The following is a 27288-nucleotide window of genomic DNA, read 5'->3' as shown; positions in this document are numbered from 1 at the left end:
TTGCCCTAGCAGGGCTCAAATATTCCAAGTAACAATGTATAAGCCATATTTATTTTTATTTAAACACTGCATTTTAATGAGCTCCCTTTAGCAACAGCAAACAATGGGTTAAATGGGCTCTCTGTAAGCCATCTTTTCTAGGCACATCTGCATGTGCAGCCAGCTGCACTATCCCAAAACAAGACAGCTGTGTATTGCAGAGTGCTGTCTATTATGAGCTATGTCCCTTAGTCAACACAAAACAGAGCATCAGAGGATCAACTATATCTTAGACCAAGGCTACTGCTACCAGTGATGATACACCTGTTGCTTCACCCCTTGCTTCAGGAACACAGAATACGCAAAACAAGAATGTGCTCTTTATGGCACTCTCACTACAGAATCATGAAATGGCAGTGGCTAAGCATGTTAAATAGATTTAACACAAACAACTCTGACATCGACTCCAAAGCTAAATTCATTCCATAATTCAGAACCTTACTTTAAAAGAAGATGAAATGGAACATTCTGTATTGGCATCCAGCAGCTGTGACTTTTATCCAAAACAAAACAAAAAAATCATCATTTCAGTGTCATCCAAGGAAAATGAAAGCATTCTTAGCACCAATTCCCAACTGCAGCACATCTGAAAGCTGTGCAATCTTGTAGACTCAATGAAGGTTTCAATCTTCTAATGAGATGAGGTAATCTGTGTGTGGTTTCACAGTGCAGTCTCAATGGCAGCCCATTATACCAGTCCCCTGACATGCTGAAGTATCAATCACAGCACTAATCAGTTTTCTCTACTATCCATCACAGAACGAAACTACTGCAAAACAGAGAATCAAAACAGGTGAAGATATCATCTTATCTAAAATAAGCTCCCAAGGTAGCTCATAAAGTTATAAATTCAGCCACACTAGTGTAGAGATATGTTTATGAAAGACTGTGGAAACGTTCTCTCACAGGGGCAGTGTTGTGAGTATGGGAATTTGGAGGTGTGCCCTAGAGGCGAGGTTTGGGAACACCGCATGGCTGTGTGCAGCAGCTCACTACAGAAGCTCTCCAGTTTGTTTTATGAAAGTTGTATTCCTTTCTCATTCACTGGTTTGTTATTTAAATGAACCCCAAGATTGTTACAACTAGCACAAGCACAATTTCTAATGAAGTCATGCCAACAACATGTATTGAATTCATTATGCTACCTGGTACTTTATCAGTGTAATTTGCTAATTAGCATAGAATATTACATTCATAAATTGCAATTAACATTCACAGTTTATAATTATCAGACTTAAAAGTTATTAAACAGTTTTAAAATCTCCATTTACCTCATTTACACATCAAATATAAAATATGTTAGTAAAACAGTGTTAAGATGGCAAGCAAAATCCTTTCTTTTCAAGTCCACAGTTCTGTTGTCTATCTTTTCAGGTACTTATCACCACAGTATGTGACTGTGTTTAAAGACACAACACTCTTATAAAGGTAGGGAAGTACTATCATCATTTTACAGGTGATGAATTGATGGAGAGAGAGATTATGTGACTTGCCCAAGTTAACTGGAAGTCTGCAGCCAAGGAATCTAAATCAGGTCTCCTGTATCCCATTCTATTGCCTTAGCTGCAATATCAACCTCCTATCTTCTCCTGAAGCACTTGAAAATATCACAAACAACCAGAAATTTTGCATGTTTTATTCACTACATTACTTAGTGATTCACAGTCTTCTCAACTGCTTCAAGAAAAAAACAGAAGCCTGAATTCAGGTGTTGAAGTAATTTTTTAAAATGTATTCATGTTTTCTTACTGTACATACAACTATTCCTGATTTGGGTCTGTGAATGGTTTATTTGATTTGGCTTTTTTTACAAAGCTTTTCAATGCACCTTTGTCTCAGAGTTTTAAGCTGCTTTTCCCTGTGGTGTTTGAACTAGTTGAGTTTTCAAGAGGCACAGAGGATGAGGTGGAGAGGGATGGGGTGGTACAGCTAAAGTCTGTAACTTTTACAGAGTACTTGAGACCAAAATAGGTCATTTTATCTAAAATTTGGAAGCCCAAATATGGTGAAAAGTAAAAATAAAAACATACTAAACAGACCTAGGCCTCATGACCCTGCTGCTCAATATCAGCCAAATTTCTCCTGAAAGAATCTCAATCTGTTGCCAAAAAGTTAATTCAAAAAGTGAATGGATAAAGGGGGAAAATAGCATGTTAACCTCATGATGATAAGATCCAAAGTTTTTTTTCCCTCAGCTAACTGCTTTGAAGACAGGTTTCAGAGTAGCAGCCGTGTTAGTCTGTATTCGCAAAAAGAAAAGGAGTACTAGTGGCACCTTAGAGATTAACCAATTTATTTGAGCATAAGCTTTCGTGAGCTACAGCTCACTTCATCGGATGCATTCAGTGGAACATACAGTTAGGAGATTTATATACACACAGAACATGAAAAAATGGGTGTTATCATACACACTGTAAGGAGAGTGATCACTTAAGATAAGCTATTACCAGCAGGAGAGCCGAGGGGGGGGGCGGGGGGGAAACCTTTTGTAGTGATAATCAAGGTGGGCCATTTCCAGCAGTTAACGGGGGGGGGGGGAATAAACATGGGGAAATAGTTTTACTTTGTGTAATGACCCATCCACTCCCAGTCTCTATTCAAGCCTAAGTTAATTGTATCCAGTTTGCAAATTAATTCCAATTCAGCAGTCTCTCGTTGGAGTCTGTTTTTGAAGTCTTTTTGTTGTAAAATTGCGACGTTTAGGTCTGTAATCGAGTGACCAGAGAGATTGAAGTGTTCTCCGACTGGTTTATGAATGTTATAATTCTTGACATCTGATTTGTGTCCATTTATTCTGTTACGTAGAGACTGTCCAGTTTGACCAATGTACATGGCAGAGGGGCATTGCTGGCACATGACGGCATATATCACATTGGTAGATGTGCAGGTGAACAAGTCTCTGATAGTGTGGGTGATGTGATTAGGCCCTATGATGGTGTCCCCTGAATAGATATGTGGACACAGCTGGCAACGGGCTTTGTTGCAAGGATAGGTTCCTGGGTTAGTGTTTTTGTTGTGTGGTGTGTGGTTGCTGGTGAGTATTTGCTTCAGGTTGGGGGGCTGTCTGTACGCAAGGACTGGCCTGTCTCCCAAGATTTGTGAGAGTGATGGGTCGTCCTTCAGGATAGGTTGTAGATCCTTGATGATGCATTGGAGAGGTTTTAGTTGGGGGCTGAAGGTGATGGCTAGTGAAGACCACTACCTCAGTGGGCACAATGGAAGCCAAGATTGTGACTCTGGACTCTTTCCTTGCTCAGCAATCCTCCCCTTAGAGGACACACACTGAGCAAAAAGGTAATTTTGTGGCATTTGACATTCCAGATAAATTACATCATCTTAAACTACTTACAAGAGTACTTTTGACTTGATATGAAGTTGGCCTGTTGGTCCTTAAAATAAATTAAGAGAACTTATTGGCCTGATTCACCACTCCACTTTTAAGCCAGTGAATTTATAGAATTCAATACAACTAAACTAGTGGGCAAACACTGATTTGGATCTTTCATAGCATTTTTCATCCATAGCTCTCAATGTACTTTACAAAAGACAGACAAGCATAACTACCTCCATTTTCAGAGGGGAAAACTCAGGCACAGAAAGACGACTTACCCACTGTGACTCTAAAACTTCTTAATGCCAACTGGCAAACAGGCGCAGAGGGGTTACAGGGATCTCCTAGTTCCACTACGCACATTCTAGCTCACCAAAGAGTGCCACGTGAGGTCTCAACTAAAAGCCACGCTGGCCAGCATGTATAGATGTTGTGTAAGGAGTTATACATCTAAACTGAAAATTATGTTCTTAAGGTCTATGTCTAAGGACTGGTCACATGAGCAAAGGTGAAAGAGACTTTCTAAAGTGTTTATCTATCTGGTTGTCTACTTGTAAATTAAGTATTGTATGGTTCACAATGGGGCTTCTCTCACAGTCTGAGCCAAATGCTAATGAGGAATTGTGGAAACTTCAGAGAGAGAGAAAAGTAAGAGGAAGAAGCAAACAGAGGTGGGGATGGAGGGTAACAAGGGGATAGGGATGAGCCTATCTGGAGGTGCAAAGCAAAGGTTTGCTCTAGTAGTCTGGAGGACAAAGGAGATACCCTGTCATCCTTCACCTAGGAAGTACACATACAGAGAATTTGCTTCATGAAAGTCTCAACCAGGCTTGGTTGAAAACGCTGGAGAGAACTTTGAATGAGACAATCTTCTTTAGACAGGAGGTTAACTTGTTAGCTAATTTGGAAAGCTGGAAAGTGTGCTATGCTTTTGTTCTGTACGTAAGTGTTTGTGTCCAATATTCTTACTCACTCTCAGTTGAATCTCTGTACTTTCACGCTTATTCTTCTTTTTACTATAAATATATCTCCGTGCTGGAGTGTTAAGCAAAGTGGTGATCCTGAGCTGAATCTTACCACCTGGTGTATACTGTTCCTTTGGGAACAGCAGGCCTGGTAACTGTACAGCGTTCAGTGGATAAGGGGCTGTATACTACAGGTAATGCTCTGAAGATTCAGGGATGGTTGTGTTCCATTCACTACCCTTCACAGAGGAGGCGAAGCCTGTGGAGGTCTGGGAAGGCAGAGCTTTTGTTGCCGGAGAAGCTGATCCACAGCATACACAGACAAGACTAGGTGAAGATGAGGTGCCTCACAACCCTGGGTACCACTAGGGAGTATCACTCCCATGCAGCAGATCAGTGTCAGAGCTAGCAGGAAAATCCAAAATGGGATAATGCTGCTTACACACAGCACAGGGACGCGGCAAGGCTTAATTCATTAACATTTGAGAAGAACTTCAAGACCCGATGGACTTTTACTGTCAGTTATCAGCTCTGATAAAACAAAAATTAGGCAAGAACTTTAACTACAAATTTTCTTGTGGTTAGTTTATATTTAGCCATATTAACCATCGGTTATATCTTTACAGGACAAAGACAACTTCCAGTTTGCACAGAGGAGGAAACATTAGGCAGAAGGAGATGGGTTTCAAGCATTCATATGTCCCTCTCAGTCTTGCTTGCTATCAGTTCATTTCAGAAAGTAAAGGAGAACCAACAAGTACATTTCTTGTTCAAATAGTCTATAGTTCTTGTAAGGAAAAGTCTAACAGTAGGTTTGCTGCAAGTCAGGATGAAAGTGCATTGGCAGAACTGTAAGGAGAAGTCTAGAAAATGCCATCCCACATAACAGGCCCAACCCCACCACCCTAACCACCCCAGGCATAGTTCCAGTGATGGTAATATAGCAGGCAGTAAAACAAAATGCTTCAAGTGAAGTATTTCCCTCCCCCTTATTTTTTGTATAAATGAAGGGAACAAAGCTATTTGCTAAAGTCATTCAAAGGGACTAATCCTGCAACCTTCACTCACACAACTAGGCCCACTGCCTTCATGAAGATATTAAAATAACTAAAATATATTGGCAATCAAAAGTAGATTATTGCCTTTTAGTAGCCTCTATAAAGAGAGTATAGTAAAAAAATTTCTACTTTCTAATGAGTCATTTGGTTTTACTGTACATACCAACTTTTGCATAATTAGCCTTCATTAGTATTAAATTGTTTTAAAAAAAATCAGATTTTTTTATTTAAAGTTGCTTTGATTGTGTGTTTTGTCTGCTGACCCTGTTAAGTTTGTGGCAGACCAGGCACTGGAATTAAATGTAATACATTATGGGATCCTCTCTGTGCATGTTTTGAATGCTTGAAATTTTTCATTTGGTTACAGAAATCTTAAGCCTATGCAGCAGTCACAGAAGTCTTGTGTGGCTGTATTATGGCTCTAGACTTCATTTCTAACTGTAAATAGAGTGCAAACTTGTAGTTAGCTTCTGTGCAAGATGCCTACACTACCAACTGCTTCCCTAAAGCACATTTTTTGTTATTTATATGTGTTACAAGCAAAAGCTTTCAGAATGTTAATTTCATTATGTTCAAACCACATTCTGTCAGCAACATCATACTGACTTGCAACACACGGTATTTGTACTCACCAGCGGATTTCCATTAAAACAATTAAGGCTGCTTCATGGTTAAACAACATTAAGAACTGGAGCAGAAAATGTTCTGAATTTTAAAAAGCAGATTACTGAAATATTAAGCTAAGAGTTCTTTATAGCTAATAATTTCTGAAACATTCTTTTTTTATTTTTGAAAACACCGTATTTTTAAGCATGGAAATTTAAGCTGTACCTTTTAATATCTCTTACAAAGAATTTAATATTTTCCATTGCTTATGGGGCGAACGCAGGGTTACATGCCTCCTTCCTTAGAGGTTTTTAAGGTCAGGCTTGACAAAGCCCTGGTTGGGATGATTTAGTTGGGGACTAGGTCCTTCTTTGAGCAGGAGATTGGACTAGATGACCTCCTGAGGTCCCTTCCAACCCTGATATTCTATGCCCCCCTCCCCAGATTTCTGCCAGGGTTCACGAATGTGGCCAGCAGCAGCCTTTCGGTATTGGGTGGGAGGGAAGGGATGGAAGCTGCTTCAGAGGAGGGTGCTTAGGAGACGGAGCAGCCCCCTGCTCCCTGAGGGCAGGACCTGGAGGAAGGGGGCAGGCGAAGAGGGTGCTAAGACCTCACCCTGGGGGCTGCTGTGGAGCCTGCAGGTTCAGGGTGTGAACAGGCTGGAAATCGTTTCCCACCCCCGCCCCTAAGCTTAGCTGAGGGGCAAAGAGGCTTCCCCATGCCAGCACTGTGCAGGGCTTTGGCACATGCAGGGCTTGGCTCCTCCTGGCCAGCACCCCAGGCCGGAGGGTCTTGGGCTTTCCCGGGGCGCGGGCACAGCCAGAGGCAGTGGGGGAAGGAAGGAGCCTGCCAGCCAGGCTGTTGGTGAGCTGAGCGCTCTGACCAGGGGCTGGTTCTCCGCACAGCACTGAGAGCGGGATGCACCCTGCTAGGAGCGATATGGAGAAGCAGTGGGGCTGGTGTGGTGAAGGGGCAAAGCAGAGAGAGAACAGCGAGAGGAGAAGCATGTAAAGGACCGATGGGTGGACAGCAGAGGTGACGTAACTGGCTGCCGCCTGGCACCTGCCCACACTCACCAGCCACTGCAGCCAGAAACGGGACGGGGGCGGGGCCCTGCTGGCCGAGAGCCGGCATTCAGCGGGGGCGGGCGTGCTGACGGATCAGCAGGAGGAGCGGCTGGCCCCGCACACTGCATCTTCGCCCTGCCACCAGCCTTGCACACCCACCCCCATTGTTGGCCACTGGACCCCCCCCACTCATCACTGGAGAGTGGGTGGCTAGCAAGCAGGGATCCAGCCAGCAGCAGGACCTACCAGTACTGATGCAAGGGAGACAGAAAATATGGGACAATTTGCCCATTTTTAAGAAAAATCAGGACATCTGCAGGAGGGCTTAAATACAGGACTGTCCCTTTAAGCCACCCTATTTCCAAGGGGCAGTAATTTACTTCTGACTTCATCACAATAAGGAAGATAAGGCAAGACGCCAGTGGCATTTGCACCCACATTAACAATTTCAGAGCAGGGAGAAATCTTTTGGAGATGGGAACTTGCTCTACAACTGATCACATGTTGCAAGTGGCATTTTGTTTGTTCATAATTATTTTGGTAGCTTCACATATTTGAGAGTCTGTTTTCAGAAAATACACATGCTCCTCAGACCAACATACTGTCAAACTTCTTTTATGTGATTTACAATTAATGTAGGTCAAAACAGCAAACCTCAACATATGTCACAGAGCACCACCAAGACCATGTCTACATTAAAGCTCAAACAGCCTGCCCCTGCAACTCAGGTCCACAATATAAAAGGGTCTATACAAACAGCAACGGACAAAGCACAAGTATGGGTCAATAACAGTAGTTTGTTCTAGGAACAACAGTCAGTGCAAGGCACCCAGATCTCTAACTAAAATTACCTCCACAGACTCCCATTCTTTCAGACTGCTGCGCAGTGAACAATCATTACCAGGTGGAGGACCAAGTAAAGGTCCTTGAGGTCCAAACTGTTGCCTTACAAATAATGGCCAAGACAAGCCTTCAAAGCTACCATCCCTCCAGCAAAATGAACCTTACAGCTGGGCTACTGGCCTTTCGGTCGTACATTTCAAAGCACTGTGCTATGCACTCAGATGACAAAACAAAGGATAATACCCCCTTTGGGCTCCCCCCCACACATTTATATTACATGTGTGGTGGCATGAGAGCCTCTGCATGTGCACACCTGGTAATGTAATATAGGGAGTCTATTCCACATACATTCTTGCCCTAAAAATCTTTCACAGTCCAAATAACACAAGACAGCACAACACAGTATGATTCAATACAGGACACACAGTGAGATTAGAATGAGATAACTGAACACAGAACAGATGCAGTTTTAGAAGAGCTTGAAGGAACAGAGGAAAGGAACTTGCTATTCCAGGCAGAGAAGGCAGCATGGAAGAAGGAACAATAGGAGGTTGGTAAAGGAGACACACTAAAAGGCCCGGAGAGAAGCTTTATGAGGACATTGTATTATCAAGTAGAATGTATATGAAACTCAAGTAGGGATGACTGATGACTGCCCTGTAGAGTTATGGGGCTAGACCTCCAGGTGTGCCAAAGCAGCACTCAATACACCTGCTACACTCTGCCAGCCACCAGCACCAGAGCACAAAGGCTGCCCTGGAATCCCCTTCCTCCTCCTCCACCTCCTATACTGGGGCAGGGAGTGGGGCAGAGGAAGGAGAGCAGGAAGATTGTATGGCACCATGAGGGGCTATCATAGGCCTGCCTTTGTCAGCTGACAGTTCTGCGGTTCAGGGAGTTTCCAGCTGTTTAAGCAGTTTTATGATCAATTTGTGCTTCTCTGTGCCTCTATTTTGAGATCCGCACTATAAAAGACTTTGAGAATTTCTGGCATAAATCCAGCTGCTCACATGATATAGAGGTTTGAGACACAAAAGCATTTTTCAGTCAAAAACAAAACAAATGTTCCAACTTCTTTTTGGTGTGGTCTCAGTCATCTTGTATCACGAACACTTTTATCAGATCAGGTTTGAGAAAGGAAAGGAATCCTTGCTCATCCTCTAAGTAATCAGGGATGGAAGTGTGTGCACACACTTTCCCTCCAGCAACAAAGGGGGAGGGAGAACAACAACCAAAACTGGCTTTTTTCCCCCTGTGGTCTTCAGAATTATATCAGAATCCTAGATATTGGCTAGCCTAAAAGATCACAGGAGGTAAGGATCATTTTCAATATAAATTATTCCAAAACATCTTAAACCAAAGCTTCAGTAATTTTTCTATATAGGTTCTGAGAGCAGAGTCCTTTCTGGCAAATGGAAGTCCTAGTACTTGGACATTACAAGCATTTATTGATTTCCCAGGCACTCCAGATACTCTCTGTGAGGTGATACACTTCTACAAAGTATTTTTAGACTTCCTGCAATCAACTATCCTCCCTATATTGCTCAATATGACCCACAACTGTCCAGATCAGTCAGCTTTGCTGTAATTTCCTAATTGTTCTTTAATTTTCATTGCTGGGGCTTTTAGAACATCTAAAGTAAAATTTACCAATTGAAGGAAGACTACTGAAAGTCTCTTGTCAGGTTCTGGGACTGGACTAGCTTCATTCATGAGACACGAGGGTATCAATAGTTCTCCCATGATCTAGGGCCTCAATATGGGATGGCTATATTTTTTTAATGGTTATCAATATATTTTATTGCTTTAGTTTCTAAACACTATCAATACATTTCACTACTGTGCCCCTGGAGCCACAGAAAATTGTGATTGCTGTTTCTAGGTCTGCTTCTACTCATGATCCCCTCACTAACCCAATCTTAATAGGATTCATCAGCCACAGATGACTGACTGTACCAAGCACACAGAAATACAAGGAGGGGCAAGTTGTCATGGCCACCAAGAATCTGATCCAAAGTCCACTGACGTCTATGTGACTCTTTCCACTGACTTCAATGAGCTTTAAATCAAGTTTCAACTGGGATTTCAGTGCAAGAGGAAGTATTTAAGGTACTCACAGCAGAGCCTGCTCTGTGAGTGAGAGTATGGACTCTCTCTTCCTTGTGAAGAATGGGATAGAATTCTCCTCAGTTTAAAAGTTACCAATAATAAAAGCAATGGTCTCCCTCAGCAGAAGAGGTGGTGTAAACACCAAAGTAATGAGACAGAGGAGACGGAGTCTCAGGCGTGTTACAACTGGCTGATCCAACACCACTGAGGCCTCCTTGTAGTAGTATGAAATGGTGCAAATGCCTTTAGCTGCTCCTCTATTAGCTCATTCCCCATATACTCCTTTTCTCCTCTTGAGATGCTGAGGAGATTATGCTCAAGGCTGAAAACCCTGAGTTGGATGGTACAAAGGAGTTTTGCTTGGCAGCCTGAGTCATGCGGACAGCACAGAGACGGTGAGCACCAGAGAAGGTAACACACCCACACTGCAGGCCCTTATGTGTCCTCTTTCTGTCTGAATGGACTCAGGGGTGGGGGCAAACAAAGACTACATCCCTTCAACGGTGGTCCTGTAGAAACAATAGGAAGCTGAGGTTGATCAATGAGAGAGATATTTCAGACACACAGAATTTCTAAAGCCCTAGAAGTACTTGAGAAGCTTCTATATTTTAAAATGAAAGCTTAATACTCTAATGCACCAACCAACCATAATTCCATTACTAATTTCTAGACTGCCAAAAAATAATAAAAATAGAACTAATTAATTCCAGTGAGACACCAGGGATTCTAGGGCCAACAACAAGCTGAAAAATAAAATCAGGAACTGAGGGTTATGAGTGTAAGGCCAAAGAGCTTCTTCGAAAATGTGTTACTGGAGGCATAGGTTATATCTGTTGAGGCATTTGATCCAGAGTTAGACCAACTGCACCTAATGGGAATTGAGTGCCTAACTGCCATTTATACCTTTTAACCTCTCTTTCTGTCTGTGCAGCAGAGCAAACAACTCCAAAAGTGGAATCTCCAAAGGCAGATTTCATATTGGAGAACAAATTTTATTCCACACACAAGATGCTTAGACCATTCTTAGCAGACCAATCTATATGCAGAAGTCCAAAGGAATTGGAAAGTGTCTTAATACACTAGGTAGGGGGAGAGAACTTTTTTCATATAGAACAAAAAGGAAACTCTCTTTTCTCAAAAGGCTTCTGAAGCCAAGACCTTCAAAACGGAAATACTGACAAGGAAAATGGTTGCCTGGAAAACTCCACAGCAAAAATTCAAATCCAGCCAAAATTAGTAGTAATCAATAGTTACTACAATCTGTGGACTGCTCTTCAGCTAATGTCAAGTTAGTTGGCGGTCTCAGTTACATTTCGAATGCAGGGGAGTCCACATCACTCTACACTGGCATCTTTTTTGGTCTCCTATAGCAAACTGATGAAAGGAACTGAATCCTGCTATTGAAGATGCAGAGGTAGAATAGAATCCAGCTTGCTCTTCCATGATCATATTGATGCTGCAGAATTAACAGCAATAAAAACCATTTTTTATCATCCAAACAAGTACAATTCAAGGCAGCCAATATGGAGAGTAAGAAGATGCCAACTCCAGCCACAAATTATTTTTATTTCTGCTTTAGATGACAGGGGGAGGGAGAGAATTACTTAATCAGAATACGCAAAACAGAAACAAAATTATAAAGCAAAATATTTTTCACAATCTCTTAATATAAATTGGGCAACTACTAGTAATCCCTAAGCCTAACAGAAAGACAAACACATAAGATGGCCAGTGCTGAAACCAGAAGGACACAGAATAATTCTGATGCCCTTCAAGCTATGGCTCCAATAAAAATAAATATGTAGACACATAAGCTACCCCCAAAAGAAATTTAAACCTCTCTAAAGAAAGTTCGGGCACTCATACTATCACTATGGGGGCTACTTATGTAGACAGTTAGAATGAGCTGTGGAAATCTCCTGCCATTCCCTGAGTTCTGGATGCTTCATTGTTTCATATTTCATTTATATTTTTAAGCATTTGGAGCATTTTAAATAAAAAATTATTATTGGTTTAGCCATGTACTACATTGGAACAAACGACTAGAAACTTTTTTTTATTTCATTGCAGTTTTCATTTTAAATTACAGTTAGACATTTTGTGTCCAGCTGTGTAAGAATGAATTATATTTGATATGCATTACATATGTATCTTTATAAAGAAACATTATTTACTATTAAAAACATTCTGTTTAGATTGGCCAAAAGCTATGATTTCACAGCTTCTGATGGATTGTTATGTTTACTTAAATTAAAGTTTTTCTAGAGAGTTTCAAAAAAGCTTTTAAGAACACAGTGTGGGATAACATTCATATGCACACACAAGTCCAGGAAAGTGAGTAAATCTAAAACTTGACATAGGTCCACATAGGTCCCCCCCCAGCCAATTATATTATCCTTACACATGTTGATTAATAACTGATACTGATCCTGCAAACACTTCAGTGCATGCTTAACTTTACTAGTACAGTACTTAAGAATGCACATAACTGCCTGCAGGTTTGTTCTTACTATAATTCAATTAGTTCAATGAATTTCAATTGGTCTATTCTGAGAAGTAAGGCACTCCCTTTGTGAAAGTTAGGGTTCAGACTAAGGCCCATTCTTGGTTCACTAGTTTAGTATATTTTACAGTTTTGTCAAATTTTCTGTGTGTCTGGTGGTGTCAAGAGAATTCAACTTGCCATACCTTCCCTAGTATACAATGTTTAGGTCTTAATATTAATTATTTGAAGAGTTACCTAAAAATTGAATATTTTTTGGAGAATTCATGCTAACTATTGTGTCATACTACTTCTGCAACAGAGGTGAACAGGCAGGGGAAAAGGCAACTTGCAGTTCAAACTGTACAGATATATGCAAAAAAAATTTTTTCAAGTTACCTACTCCAGCGCCTTAAATTAGGAGACATCTTACTTGCAAAGATTTCAAAGACCTTGTCTCGTGACTTAGGTACACCTCTAATAATGTGAAGACTCTTCTGTAACAGCTTTACTAAACCTGTACATATCCAAGTAAAGAAAAACCCAGATGAAAGCTACACATAAATCACTACACTAACCAAGAAACCAAAACCAATGGACCTAAGTGAAGTAAAATAGTCTTTGCTCTTAATTAACTGAAAAAGGCCACAAAACTATGAAAAACTGACTAACAAGAAATCAAATACTAAACAGTCAAGAAAAAGAAAAATACTTTTTGGGTTAGACAGATAATGCCTCTAATACTTTTACCATAAAAACTTCTTAGCAAACTATCTGAACTATGTTTCAAAACAATATGCTTGGCCTGTTTTTATTATTTCTTGTTCTTCCTTAGGATGCATGAGGATATGTGATATTTTTCTGCGAAAGACAACAATCTAAATATTATAGAAAAAATATAAAATAGGGAAAAAATAGGAGATCTTAAATAATCTAGTGAATTGTTTCTTTCTTGCCACACATTGCAGGTCTCATGAACTGAGGAGTGCAAATCTGCTGATGATAAAAGCCAAAGGAGAAACACTATTCTAGGTTTGTAAAATTAAATTATAATGGATTTAGACATAACATTTAAGTAAAAAATTATGTAAGCAAAAAGTTTGGTGGGTGAAGTTCAAAAGAAAACATACACAAAATCACAAAGTGAATAAAATTTAGCATGTTTCTGTATTATACCAGTAATTAGTATATGCAAATAGCTACTTTACTAGGACTAAAAATCTTGGCATAGAAAATGTACAAAATATGCTCAGAACAACACGTTAGCCTTTGTATTATACAGAGATATTCTACTGACCTTAAATGCCAAGTCTGTTGAACAAGACTTTCATCAATGAAATGGTGTTACTTAATGACTTAATGGAAACAGACCATTAACTTACAAAATAGCGTCGGTCTGTCTAACCAGAAAGAAAGCAAAATTATCCCAGTGGGATAAAAGAGAGGCTAGTTGGGGAAAGAAGAGAGGAAACATCAAGTACCTAACCAGGGATCTGACATGCTGAAGAAAGTAAGACAAAAGCAGAAAACTCACCTTTCATGCAAGCTGGCTCTCTCCATATCTCTGAATCACATCATCACACTGTTCATTAGAGTGGTCTTCACAGAAGCTACACACACAGCATAAACTGGCCTATGTCCAAGTTAGTGACTTCAACTGCTCCATATTAATAAACGTAACAGAAGCAATACACAGGGGACAGAGATAGAAAATGGAGTGGATTAGATAGTTGGTCAGTCCTCCCACTGCTAACAGATAGTGAAGATACTTCACAGGAACCCAAGAAATTACATGCAGCGGACTTGCACTGTTATCTCATACTGTGTCTTTAACATTGGCTTGTGCTCTATTAAGGAAAAGATTGCATTCTCTTTCAGTTATAAACACTGACAAGTACACCGCAGGATTTTATCATATCTCAAACAGAATGGCTCCAAAAGACCCAACCCAGTCACAACAAATATTTCAAATTGCATTGAACGGATTTCATCAACACTTTGCCAATAATACAGTTGATTTAAACATTATAATTAAGAAAAATAAAGGGATAATTAAAGAAAAAACTGAATGAAAAACCTATTTGAAAAGTTTCTGCAACTGATAAAATGTGTAAAATTCCTGCAAGAAATTATCTTGCATATTCTGAACTATTTTGTGATACATGAGCTGTTCAGGCAAGAAATTAAGAAAAGGTCAAATTTGCATTGATGGCCCGGCCAAGAACTTCTTGAAAAAAGAAATAAGGGAGGGAGAAGGGAAAGAGAAGCACTCATGAGACCAAGAAACCAGTAAACCGACATCTACAGTTAAATAAAAGTTAAACGCAATATGCAATGCAGACACAGCATAAAACTTTTAGATACAAAACAATACACATTTTTTGCAAGTAATTTTCAATATATGATCAAGAGAGTAAAAAATATTTTCTCTTTCCAGTGTAGTTTGGTAAATGTTATTTTATTCAGAAAGTCAATATAGTTATTCAAAACAAGTTTTCCAAGCTTTAATCCCTCATCAGATTCAAAGACAAAGAATTTTTTTTCGTAAGACCATACACACATACTCATTTCTTCTGAATAAAAGTGATACAGAACAATACACAAGTACTGCTGCCTATATAAAGTAGGGGGTAAATTCCACTGTTTAACAAATTCAAGTTGTGTCAAGACATCCGACACATACTGAAGTCTGGCAATACTGTTGTCAGAAGAGTGACAACTGAGCTACAATGTTATGCTAAACCATTTGACAAATGAAAACACCAAATGTAATTTCTCATCCACTCAGCCGCTTCTCAAGAGTTCTAACAAGTTCATATGGATTCGTTATTCTTCCTCTTTTCCAGCAGGAGGAAGCACCCCCACCTGTTGGGATTGGTACATGTCAAAAGGATAACTGAAAAGCTTAAGTACTATACTTTATACTTTGCAACTAATCAACATGGCATTACATAAAAAGGGTCTCTCCTTTAGTTGATTGGTATTTGAGTGCAAGTATGTTTGAACCAAACTTGCTACTCTACAGGCAACTCTGAAGTGAAAAGAACAAGTTTATTGTCAGATTCTGCAGGGCCAATAAAGTATTTTAAAACCAATGCACTTGATAAAGATGAGATCTGTTTGAAAATAAAGGCTGGGATTGCAATATACTAAGTGGTAATAATAGCCATTAAACCTGCGAAAGGTTCAGTTGTGGTTTTGCCACAAGCTCAGAATAAGGGGCTGCATATGAGTGCAATACCCGGGAGGGAGATTGTGGCTCAGAGTCATGACCTACACTCTGGTTCTCCCATTTCTCTGGTAAGAAATAAACTATGTTGGGTCCACACCAGGGCCGGCCCACAACACTTTGGCACCTGAGGCAGGGAGCTCAAATGACGCCCCCATACCCCCTCGCTTGGGCCAAAACTTTGAAAGGCTCTCTTCAAAACTTTGAAGGCTCACCGTGAACATTTGTGTTGATGTATCTGAGGAAAGCTCCTTCCTGCTTAGATAGAAAAGCTTCCTTTGCTTTCTTTCTTTTTCTGAATGCCGCCCCAGAGGGGCGTTTTCTTCTTTCACTCATGACTGCTGTTCTGTGCCAGCTATAGTGGCTCTCAACACTCAATTGAAGGGGACAAATAAGCAGGCTGGTAGTAGAGCTTGAGTGAGGGAAGAGATCAGCGTCTTAAGGGCCTAACTGGCTCCTACTACTTAAGTTGACTGCCTGTTCTCCTCAAGTGGGTTCAGGGAAGCAGCAGGAAACAGGAAGCTCCCTGAGAAGCTGGTGTTAATCAGTCCAGGCTCTTGGGGGTGCCAGAGAGGTACATAAGAGGCTCCTCCTCCTCTATCCCCCTGCAGCTTTCTGTTATTCCCTCTCACCTTTTCTCCTGCCTTCCTGTTGTCTCTTGTGCCCTCCTTTCTCCAGCACAGCACTCCACCATCTCTGTGCATCTAGAGCAGAGAGAATGCATGTGCACCAGCAGCAGACACAGTTTTCTACACTCTGGGTCCTAGAGTTCGCCTCATGGTAAGGCTAGCCCTGGTCCACATGGAGCGGATCTTACATTTGCCAACACACCAGCACAGCTAGCTGCCTGTCACATGGAGGGGGGGGGCGGGAAAGGGGGGGGAAGAGCGCCTTGATTCTGTCCTCTCACCCATCTGGGCAAAGGCAGTTGGTGGGGCCAGGACATATTAGCTCAGTGGAATCTGCTTTCCTTTCCACACTGCTACCATGATGCTGGTTGCTGGTGCAGGGGGTGCCTTACTAGCTGGACCTCAAATTTGGCCCTGAAAGAATACTAATATTAAGTACTTGTCTGCACCAAAGACTGTCTCTGAAATTCCTGTGAGGAACAAATCGAGAATAGCTAACAAAATTGTAACAGTTTGAGCTATATCTTTAAGGAGGGTCAAATTGAATAAATTACACTGGAATATTGAAAAAAATATCTTAATCAACAAATTCCTGTACAGCTTTTTAAGATCAAATACTTTCTTAAAAGATCAAGTAATATTAAAGTAGTTAAGTTGTGAGTAATAAATACAAATACACACTTAAGAAATACATTTCTCTCTTCTGGTAGTTTCAAGATTCTATGACATTCCCATACTAGTCCAGAACACTGTAGAGGGATGGGAAAAGGTGCGATGGGACAGGAAATGGGGGTCAGGGGGCACCTTTCCCTTTGGCAGAAGGATGAGGCTATACAATTGTCACGTAGGTTTTTTTCCCCCTCCTCAAGTTTAACTGATCCCATCACCCCCTCTCCAATAGGTGCAGGTTCATTTCTGAAGCCCTTGTACAAACATCTCTGTCCTCAGGCATGGTCACCTTACTGTCACAAGCCCAACATTTTTTACCACCTCTAAGTTATGGCAATTTTGCCCTACAAAGAAGTAGAGAAAACAAACTTCTGTGATAGAATCTGAGTCACATCCATCAAGCTAGGAGGAACCAGCCAAAAGTGACAATGGTAGAGGTAAAACAGTCAAGACGAGACAGTTGTTGCTGTACAAAAAGATTTTTAAAGTGACACTCTATATAAGTGGCAAAGAGCTACAAGTAGGAGTGGGCTGTGTTCCTGCAGTAGGGAAAAAAGTAACCTAAACATCAAAACCATAAGCCACAACCAGCTGTGAGGAGAGATTTTAGGGGGACCACGGACTAGAATCTAGAAGTGAGACGAAGGACTTGAGGTGAGCAGCTTTAGCAGTTTAGTCTCTTTTTCCAATCCCAAACTATTGTTTTATTATTTGATAGACCAAACCCTACAAAGAAACAGCTGCTGAAGATGACGACATTGACCAAGATGTAATAAATTTTTCTAATTTTCTTAGATGTCCTTCAGCACATAGGGTGACTCACTCCACCACACAGTATAGAAGATTATGACTCTTCATTCTCAAATAGTCACTTTCTGGGTGTTTTCAGACCCATCTCAAAATGATTATTCTCTGCTTTGTTAACTGGGATTTCTCCAATTCAACTGTACTTTGGATCCATGCCCCAATGAGTTTGTCTTATTTTACACAGCGAAATAGCTGTGAGAGGGATATGTTGCCATAGTTTTAAAGAAAGCCCCCTGTAGAAGCTTCTTTTGATAAAAGTCTGACTCACACTTGAGTTTGGTAATGAGGGGTCAGTATCTAATGCTCCTTTTTTGCCAAGGTCCTAAAGAAAGTTGACAGTAAAGCTTGTACAAGATAAATTTATGTCTGGAATCAGTGCAGGACAATGATTAACTCCAATGGATAAGAAAGGACTGTTTTTGTTGGTTTTATTAGATACATCAGACTTTCCTGCTCCTGTCAAACACTAGATTAGGCATCACTTACGTCCAATCTGCAACCTCTGTATTGGGATCCCACAGGGCTCTAGTGGGCAGTAAACAATGGAGGGAACCTCCACCACTAAGCAAATCTCTCCAAAGTAGCGCAATCTATATCAAAATGCAAAATTCCTTCGGCAGTCCAGTAGAGGAAGAGTAAAGAAGGGAACAATGATTATAGTCTCCTCCCTGTAACACTGGGGGTAAACCTGCAGTGTCAATCTGGGATCAGTCTCCAGCCAGATCTATGGAATAACCAAACAAACAAACAATTTCCCTAGGGGAGAAGATTCTGTTGCAAAAGGCTCTACTGCAGAGAGACAAAGAGGATGCAGGCATCTGCTCTTCACCACATAGGAGAGAGACTGGGAAAGGAATGACTAGTTCAGCAAGCACAGCAACAGGAAAGGCTTCATATTTTAACATAAATATAAAAAAAAAAAGAAAAAAAAAAAAGAACCCTGCCTCCATTCAGCTGGACAGAGAAGGAATATTCTGTCCCAGGCAGTAGCGCTAACAGAAGAGAAGAGAAGCTTTCCCAACTTAGCTTTTGAGTTTTTCCTGAGAAAGTGTTTGCTCTTTACACCTAAACCACACTAAAGAAATTCCTTCAAAGGCTCCATCCCTCCCTCCCTTCCAAAAGTTCATAAATCTGCAGCTCTAGCCATCTTGGATTAACTATTCACTACTCCATCACCGCATTATATTTTGCAGTTGACCTGAATGCAGCTACAGCAAGAATGCCTATAAAAGCCTAAGGTGCCAGGACCTGTTCTGATGCTACAGCTACATTCACATAACACTGTAATTCAAGACTCCAAGGCAGCCTGAAGGCACAGATACAGGAAAGTGTAACTCAGTCATATACGTACCAAGAAGCTGGATTTTCCTTCTCTCCCTTGTTACTGAATTACCTATTTCTACCATGCTGAATTTGGCACTACTGACATCATGCCATGTCAGTCAGTCTGAAAAAGAGCTGCCTCTAATATAGTCATCTCAGCAAAACAGGAATGGAGCCAATGGATGGTTTACAAGGGTTTTGAATTAGTAAAATATTTGTCTAATTTCCTCATCCTTTCCCCACAATTCAATGAAGACCAAATAAGGAAGAGTTACCTGCAACTTACACCAGAGGATAGACTATAATGTGGCTTTTGCAAAACCTTAAGGCTAATATGACTGCAGTGATAAGGGATTTATGGTAAGAAACAAACTTCAAAATAGTACTCTGGATTACTGCAAGAATGCAAGTTCTTTGGCGCAGGGACTGTCTTTATCCTGTGTTTGTCCATGACTAGGATTCCTAGGTACTACAGGAATACAAATAAATAAAACAACAAGAGTGCTCTATATGCTGCACAGTCTTGCTAACTTGTATGCAAGTATGCATTTCCAAAATGTTTTGGGTCAGATTTTGTTCACACAGATAATGCAATTTCATTCACCTTTCGGTCTTGTATGTTAGGGTTTTTTTTTGTTTGTTTTTGTTTTTAAGTAAAGAAAAATATTGGCAATACAAGTTATTTTCTTACATAAAAAGTGAAAGTGTTGGACAGTCCACATACTCAAAAGATTTCATTTTAGAACATTAATTTTTACAGGATTCCTAATTACTTTTTTGGTTTGAAGAGGTAAAAATATGAACTTCCAAGATGAAAAGCTTTAGATAGTTACAGGAAGCAAAGCTCTTATGAAACAACATGACAAAGGAAGTATATTTATAGGTCAGCAAAGGGGGGGGGGGCTGGCAGTGAAATCAGTAGTAACAGCTGCATGATTCTTATGTAGGAAACAAAAACAACCTAAAAAGAAAAGGAAAAAAACCTTACACAGTTGACCAAACGTGAGAAAAATATTTTTGCTTTCTGATATTACTGAAAAAGTATTTTCTACTTTAATACTAGCTTCTCTTTTTGCCTTATCCAGTTTTCATAAGATGCCTTTGCCAGTTTTCATAATTAAACTCATTAAATAAATAATTATATGACTATAACATATGTTGCTATGGAGAGGATTGAGATAGCAAAGATTCTAGCTTTTACTCCATCACTGCAAGGTCACATAAAAGATAGAATAAGAGAGAAAAGAAACTCTGGCTAAAAACAGGTTAATTATGTTAACGTACATTGTAGAGACACTGTTAGTAAAAAGTAGAATTCTCTATATCTGAAAGTTTTCTGAAGTGTAAGAATCCTGATTTGCCCCCCTACCTTTGTAGCAAGCAGTATAAAGGACCACAAGTATGGCTTCTTTCTCACTCATCATTTTGGTGTAGTGTTGTAATACACCTTCATGAGACAATGATTCAGAGAAAGTTAGATGGGTGGGTATACGAGGGTCACTTGGTTTTTATCCACCTTCTAAAACTGGGCCAACACCTCCTCACCTTCCCAAGTACCCATACAAGAAACAGCAGACAGAGACTCCATTAAAGACTATACGCTCAGTCACCTTTTAAGAGATGCAGACCATAATTTTCACCCTCCCACAGGTAAATGGATGTCCTCTACATGACCCTACCAAAAAGCAATGACTTAGTATGGGAAAGACATGTATTTATAGATCTTCTGTCCAACACAGCATGCTGTACTACCAGCTACAACAACATGCCATCAGCAACTTATTCACAGACACATCATGTTATCACTGAACTGACAACAGTTAGAATGACAAAAATGTCATTTCTCATGGATTAAAAAAAAGCCTAAAATGAAAGGCATGACCTAATAAGAAAAGGCTACACACCCAAATTCTTGTACAGTAAATTTTTAAATTAAAAATTTTGCTACATTTTATTAGTAAATATTCTTTTCAGAAAAATGGCTTTCTAAAAAGGTTTCAATAAGAAAGGGCAGTCAAGCATGAGTTTTTAATAAAATATATAATTTGCTACAAGATAGCCGTGGAACAGCTTTAAAGTCATTTAAATTAAGCCTTTAAAGTCATTTAGTTAAGGTTGCAATTTACTGCTAGAAATGGCTATATAAAAGTTCAAATTAAGGGACGGGCCAGAAAGATTTAAAATTGGAAAAACAAAACAAAAAAAGGAACACACCTGACCTGAACTTTCAAACCAGTTATTCCAGTTTAACATTTTGCTTTCTGAACTGATGTTGTGTAAATAAGACCTACTGAACTAATGAAATAAAAAGTTTATCCTGAAGCATAAAGGTAAAAATATTATGTTGGGCTGTACTAATTGTAGCCTTTACGAAGTGAGGAAGAATGATCATACTACTCGAACACAATACACACATACACACACAAAAAGCTACATATTAGATCATGTTCAATGATCTCCAACTACCACAAAAGCACTCATAACCTCACACTATCAGATCCATCTCTGCTCTTTGAAATTCAGGCAATGAGAGCAGCAAGAAAAGCCTCCTACCACATCCAGTTTGCCACTTGTCTGCACCCATTCTGCTCAGATGAAGCCTTACAAACCATGATTCACACATTCACCCCCTCAGGACTGGGGTACTGAAACTTTATCTATCTACGATGGACAAACAAGGCCTTACAGAAATTTCAGATGGTGCAAGTGCAACAAATGTTAGTAGGAGTCTTCATGGTTGCTTCTTGTCCTCCATCACTGACAGATCCAACTAAAGGAACTGGTCCTGATCTTCAAGGCAATCAGTGGGATGAGGTCAACCTAAATAAAAGACTGACCTGAACAACAGGCTTTTTAAAAAACCAGGCAAACTTAAATAACTGAGGGACAGGAGCCAATCAGTTACCTCCAGCCAAAAAGATTTGGGGGTCATGGTGGATGATCAGCTGAACGTTAACTCCCCATGCAACACTGGGCAAAAGGACTAATCTGAAAGGTAGTGGACCCAAGCAGGGGACTTGTCACAATTAGGCATGCTGTCTTGGTCGCGTTTCACAGATTTATAAATCCCATGGTCAGCAGGGACCACTGTGACCATCTAGTGTGACCTCCTGTATAACACAGGTCATAGCGCTTCCCCAAAATAATTCCGAGAGCAGATCTTTTAAAAAAACATCCAATCTTGATTTTAAAAATGGTCAATAACAGCAGTGTTCCCTCTAATTTTTTAGAGGGTAATTTTTAGAGGCTCAGGGGTAGGGTGGGGTTGGGGGAGTGTGGGGGTTGAAGGCTCTGGCTGGGGGTACAGCTTCTGGGGTGGTGCCAGGGATGAGGGGTTAGGGGTGTGGGGGGAGGGCTCAGGGCTAGGGCAGGGTTGGCGTATGGGGGGATGAGGGCTCTGGCTGGGGCTGCGGCCTCTGGGGTGGGGCTGAGGATGCTAGGTTCGGGGTGCGGGAGGGGGCTCAGGGCTGGGGCACAGGGTTGGTGTTAGGGTTCCTTCCCCACTCTGAACTCTAGGGTACAGATGTGGGGACCCTCATGAAACCCCCTAAGCTTATTTTTACCAGCTTAGGTTAAAACTTCCCCAAGGCACAAAGTCTTTGCCCTTGGATTAGGTAAACGCTGCCACCACCAAGTAATTTAACAAACAATTAGGGAAAGGACCACTTGGAGTTCCTGTTTCCCCAAAATATCCCCCCAAGCCCTTACACCCCCTTTCCTGGGGAGGCTTGAGAATAAACAAGATGAGCACAAACCAGCCTTGGATTTTTAAGACCCAAAAAACCCAGTCAGATTCTTAAAAAACAGAACTTTATTAGAGAACAAAAAAAGACAAGAGAACAACTCTGTAAGAGCAAAATGGAAGATAATCTTACAGGCAGTTAGATTTAAAACATAGAGAATCCCTTTAGGCAAAACCTTAAGTTACAAAAAGACACATTTCCTTTAGCACAGCGAATTTCACAAGCCAAACAAAGAAAACCTAACACATTTTATAGCTAGATTACTTACTAACTTTACAGGAGTTGGAGGGCTTGCATCCTTGATCTGTTCCTGGCAAAGGTATCACACAGACAGACAAAACCCTTCCCCTCCCCCCTCCAGATTTGAAAGTATCTTGTTCCCTCAGTGGTCATTTTGGGTCAGGTGCCAGCCAGGTTACCTGAGCTTCTTAACCCTTTACAGCTAAAAGGACTTTGCCTCTGGCCAGGAGGGATTTTATAGCACTGTATACAGAAAGATGGTTACCCTTCCCTTTATATTTATGACACGCCTCCCAAATCACAGATAGTGTCGGAAAGCCGGTTCCACACTGGCTGTGATTTCTTCCTGGAGCTCTAGGAGAAAACAGAGTTAATAAGACACATACACCTTTAAATATACTACTGACTATATAAAAACTAACAATATTTTCCACATTTCAAGGACAATTTTAACTAGTTGATTCTGGGAAACTTTTACAGAAGAGTGCATTAGCCACTTTGTTAGAAGTTCCTAAAATGTGTTGTATTTCAAAATCAAAATTTTGGAGAGCTAAACTTCATTGAAGAAGTTTTTTGTTATTGTCCTTGACGGTGTGAAGCCACTTTAGCGGAGCATGGTCAATTTGTAGTTGGAAACGCCGTCCCCAAACGTATGGGCTTAGCTTTTTTAGCATGTACACAATGGCGTAGCATTTCTTTTTGCTGATTAACCAGTGGCTTTTCCTTTCAGACAGTTTTTTGCTGAGAAACACCACAGGATGGAATTTTTGATCCGGTCCTTTCTGCACTAAAACTGCTCCCACACCACGCTCGGATGCATTTGCGGTTACTAGGAACGGATTGTTAAACTCTGGGGCCCTTAGCACAGGGTCAGACATGAGTGTCGCTTTAAGCTGGTTAAAGGCCTTTTGACACTTTTTAGTCCACTGAACAGCATTTGGCTGTTTCTTTTTGGTTAGGTCTGTTAGTGGGGCAGCGATTTGGCTGTATTGCGGTACAAATCACCTGTAATATTCGGCCAAGCCTAAGAAAGATTGGACCTGTTTTTTTTTTTACTTTAGGACAGGCCACTTTTGAACAGCATCCACTTTGGCCTGTACGGGGTTGATAGTTTTTTGATCCACCTAGTGTCCAAGGTAAGTCACTCTGTTGACTTTTTAGCCTTAACAGTTAGTCTTGCCTTTTTTATGCACTCAAAGACTTTTTGGAGATGTTTTAGGTATTTTGCCCAGGAATCCGAAAATATGGCCACATCGTCAAGATAGGCAACTGCATATTTTTTCAATTCCACTAGGAGACTATTTACAAGTTTTTGGAGCGTGGCAGGTACTTTTCGCAGCCCGAAAGGGAGCACATTAAATTCATACAGCCCGATATGGGTGGTGACGGCTGACCTTTCCTTGGCGGATTCATCTAGCAGTACCTGCCAGTACCCCTTGGTTAAGTCCAAGGTAGAGATGAACTGGACCCGTCCCAGTTTCTCCAAAAGTTTATCTGTGCATGGCATTGGATAGTTGTCTGGGCGAGTTACAGCATTTAGCTTATGGCAGTCCAACCAAAAACATATCTCCCCATTTGGTTTGGGAACTAGAACCACTGAAGATGCCCATGCACTGCCAGAGGAGCGGATTACATCCATCTGTAGCATATCCTGGATCTCCCGTTCTATAGCAGTTTTAGCTTGAGGAGACACCCGGTAAGGTTGGACTTTAATTGGGTGAGCATTACCTGTGTCAATGGAGTGGTATGCCCGTTCAGTCAGTCCTGGGGTGGCTGAGAAAGTCGGCGCGTAGCTAGTGCACAGCTTCTTGATCTGCTGTCGCTGCATACGCCCCAGGGTCATGGAGAGGTTCACCTCTTCCAAGCCACCATAACTTTTTCCTTTGTAGTAGACACCTTTAGGTCACTTAGAGTCATTTTCTTCCTGGGCTGTAAACTGACAAACCTTTAATTCTCTGGAATTAAAGGGCTTTAGAGAATTCATATGGTACGCCTTAGGCTTTTGGTTTGAGGTGGGGAATGCTATGAGATAATTAACAGCTCCCAGGCGCTCTTGGACCGTGAATGGCCCTTCCCATGACGCTTCCATTTTATGGGCCTGGAGCACCTTCAAGACCATGACCTGGTCTCCTACTTGGAAGGAATGCTCTTTGGCATGTTTATTATACCAGGCTTCTTGTTCTTTTTGAACATCTTGAAGGTTTTCTTTAGCAAGGGCTAAAGAGGTTCGGAAGGTGTTTTGTAGGTTGGTTACAAAGTCCAGAATGTTAGTTCCTGGAGAAGGTGTAAACCCCTCCCATTGCTGCTTCACCAACTGTAATGGCCCCTTAACCTTGCGGCCATATACAAGTTTAAATGGTGAAAACCCTAAACTGGGACGTGGTACAGCTTTGTAGGCAAAGAGCAACTTCTGCAACACTAGGTCCCAATCATTGGAGTGCTCATTTAGGAATTTACGCATCATGGCCCCCAAAGTTTCATTAAACTTTTCCACCAGGCCATTTGTTTGGTGGTGGTAAGGGGTGGCAACCAAGTGAGTCACCCCATGAGCTTCCCAAAGGCTTTTCATGGTTCCTGCCAGGAAATTAGTTCCTGCATCTGTAAGGATGTCGGAGAGCCAACCTACCCTGGCAAAAACATCTGTTAGTGCCTGGCACATACTTTTAGCCCTGGTATTGCTTAGAGCTACTGCTTCTGGCCATCGGGTGGCAAAATCCATGAACGTCAGTATGTACTGCTTTCCTCTGGGTGTCTTTTTCGGAAAAGGACCCAGAATATCCACAGCTACTCACTGAAATGGAACCTCAATGATGGGGAGTGGCTGGAGAGGGGCTTTGACCTGGTCTTGGGGTTTTCCCGCTCTTTGGCACACCTCACAAGCCCGGACATAGATAGAAACATCCTTGCCCATTTCCTCCCAGTGGAACGACTTTTCCAAATGGTCTTTGGTTCTGTTCACCCCAGCATGGCCACTAGGATGATCGTGGGCTAAGATTAAGAGCTTTATCCAGTACTTAGTTGGAACTACCAACTGTCTCTGAGGATTCCAGTCTTTCTGGTGTCCACCAGAAAGAGTTTCCTTGTATAAAAGTCCTCTTTTTACAACAAATCTGGATCGATCAGAAGAGCTGAGAGGCGGTGGGTTGCTCTTTCTTTTCTCTCCAAGCTTTCTGGAGGCTTTTATGTGCTTTCTGTTTGGTCTGGAACTGTTTCCTTGATGCTAGAGATATCAGTTCCTTACTGGATTGTGGACCTGAGCTTTGTCCGTCTGGAAGCGATGCAGGTGATAGGGCTGTTTCCGCTGATGGTGAACTGCTCTTCACTGGTGCACTATGGGGTATTTCAGGCTCTGGCTGAGCTTCTTGTGTAGGGTCATCTGTTGCTGCTGCCAGTGCAGGCTTGGTGGTGTCCTCTGGTGTTGGAGCTGTAGTCGGGCGCTGGACTCAGTGCTGGCAATGATTTTGGTGCTGCTTGCCTCGCCAGTTCCGGTTCTGGGACTGGATCCACTACGGCTGTTGCAGTCGTTGGCAGGGGATACAGTTCCACCACCTCCATTTGGGCCTTTGATAACACAGACGGGCCCCTGGTGGAAGGCTCAGGAACAGGGATACGTGTGGAAGCTGGCTTAGTCTGGCTGCGGGTGACCATTCCCACCCTCTTGGCCAGCTTTACATGGTTGGCCAAGTCTTCCCCCAGCAGCATGGGAATGGAATAATCATCATAGACTGCAAAAGTCCACATTCCTGACCAACCCTTGTACTGGACAGGCAACTTGGCTGTAGGCAAATCAAAAGAGTTGGACTTGAAGGGTTGAATCATCACTTGGGCCTCTGGGTTGATTAAGCTGGGGTCCACTAAGGATTGGTGGATAGCTGACACCTGCGCTCCAGTGTCCCTCTACTCTGTAACCTTCTTCCTGCCCACATTCAGTTTCCCTTCGCTCTGAGGGTATCTGGGAGGCATCTGGGCCTGAGGACCTTTGGAGTGACCCCAGTGCAATGAACTGTAATCTGTTGGGGTTCTTGGGGCAGTTGGCCTTTACATGCCCCGGCTCATTACATTTAAAACACTGCCCAGCTGACTGGTCACTGGAGCAAGGTGGGTTGCTGGAGAATGGTGTGGTGGGATGATAAGGTGTCTGAGGTTTT

General features: G+C 41.5%; 1 protein-coding gene across 8 annotated transcripts in view; it reads right to left on the bottom strand.

Moving 5' to 3' along the window:
• Window positions 1-27288, bottom strand: part of GAB1 (GRB2 associated binding protein 1) — a 138096-nt gene that overhangs the window by 73056 nt on the left and 37752 nt on the right. The window contains exon 1 of one of the 8 annotated variants that reach the window (XM_074950929.1): window positions 14035-14174. The exons of 6 other annotated variants lie outside the window; for them this stretch is intronic. The gene's annotated coding sequence lies outside the window, so the exon portion shown is untranslated. Of the gene's footprint in view, window positions 1-481; window positions 683-14034; window positions 14175-27288 lie in introns of those variants that run through there. One more of the 8 variants, XM_074950930.1, reaches the window with a different exon arrangement.

The sequence above is a fragment of the Natator depressus genome, chromosome 4, assembly GCF_965152275.1.
Source record: "Natator depressus isolate rNatDep1 chromosome 4, rNatDep2.hap1, whole genome shotgun sequence".
NCBI lineage: Eukaryota > Metazoa > Chordata > Testudines > Cheloniidae > Natator > Natator depressus.
The sequence above is the reverse complement of the archived record's forward strand: the minus strand, read 5'-3'. Positions and strand labels throughout refer to the sequence as shown.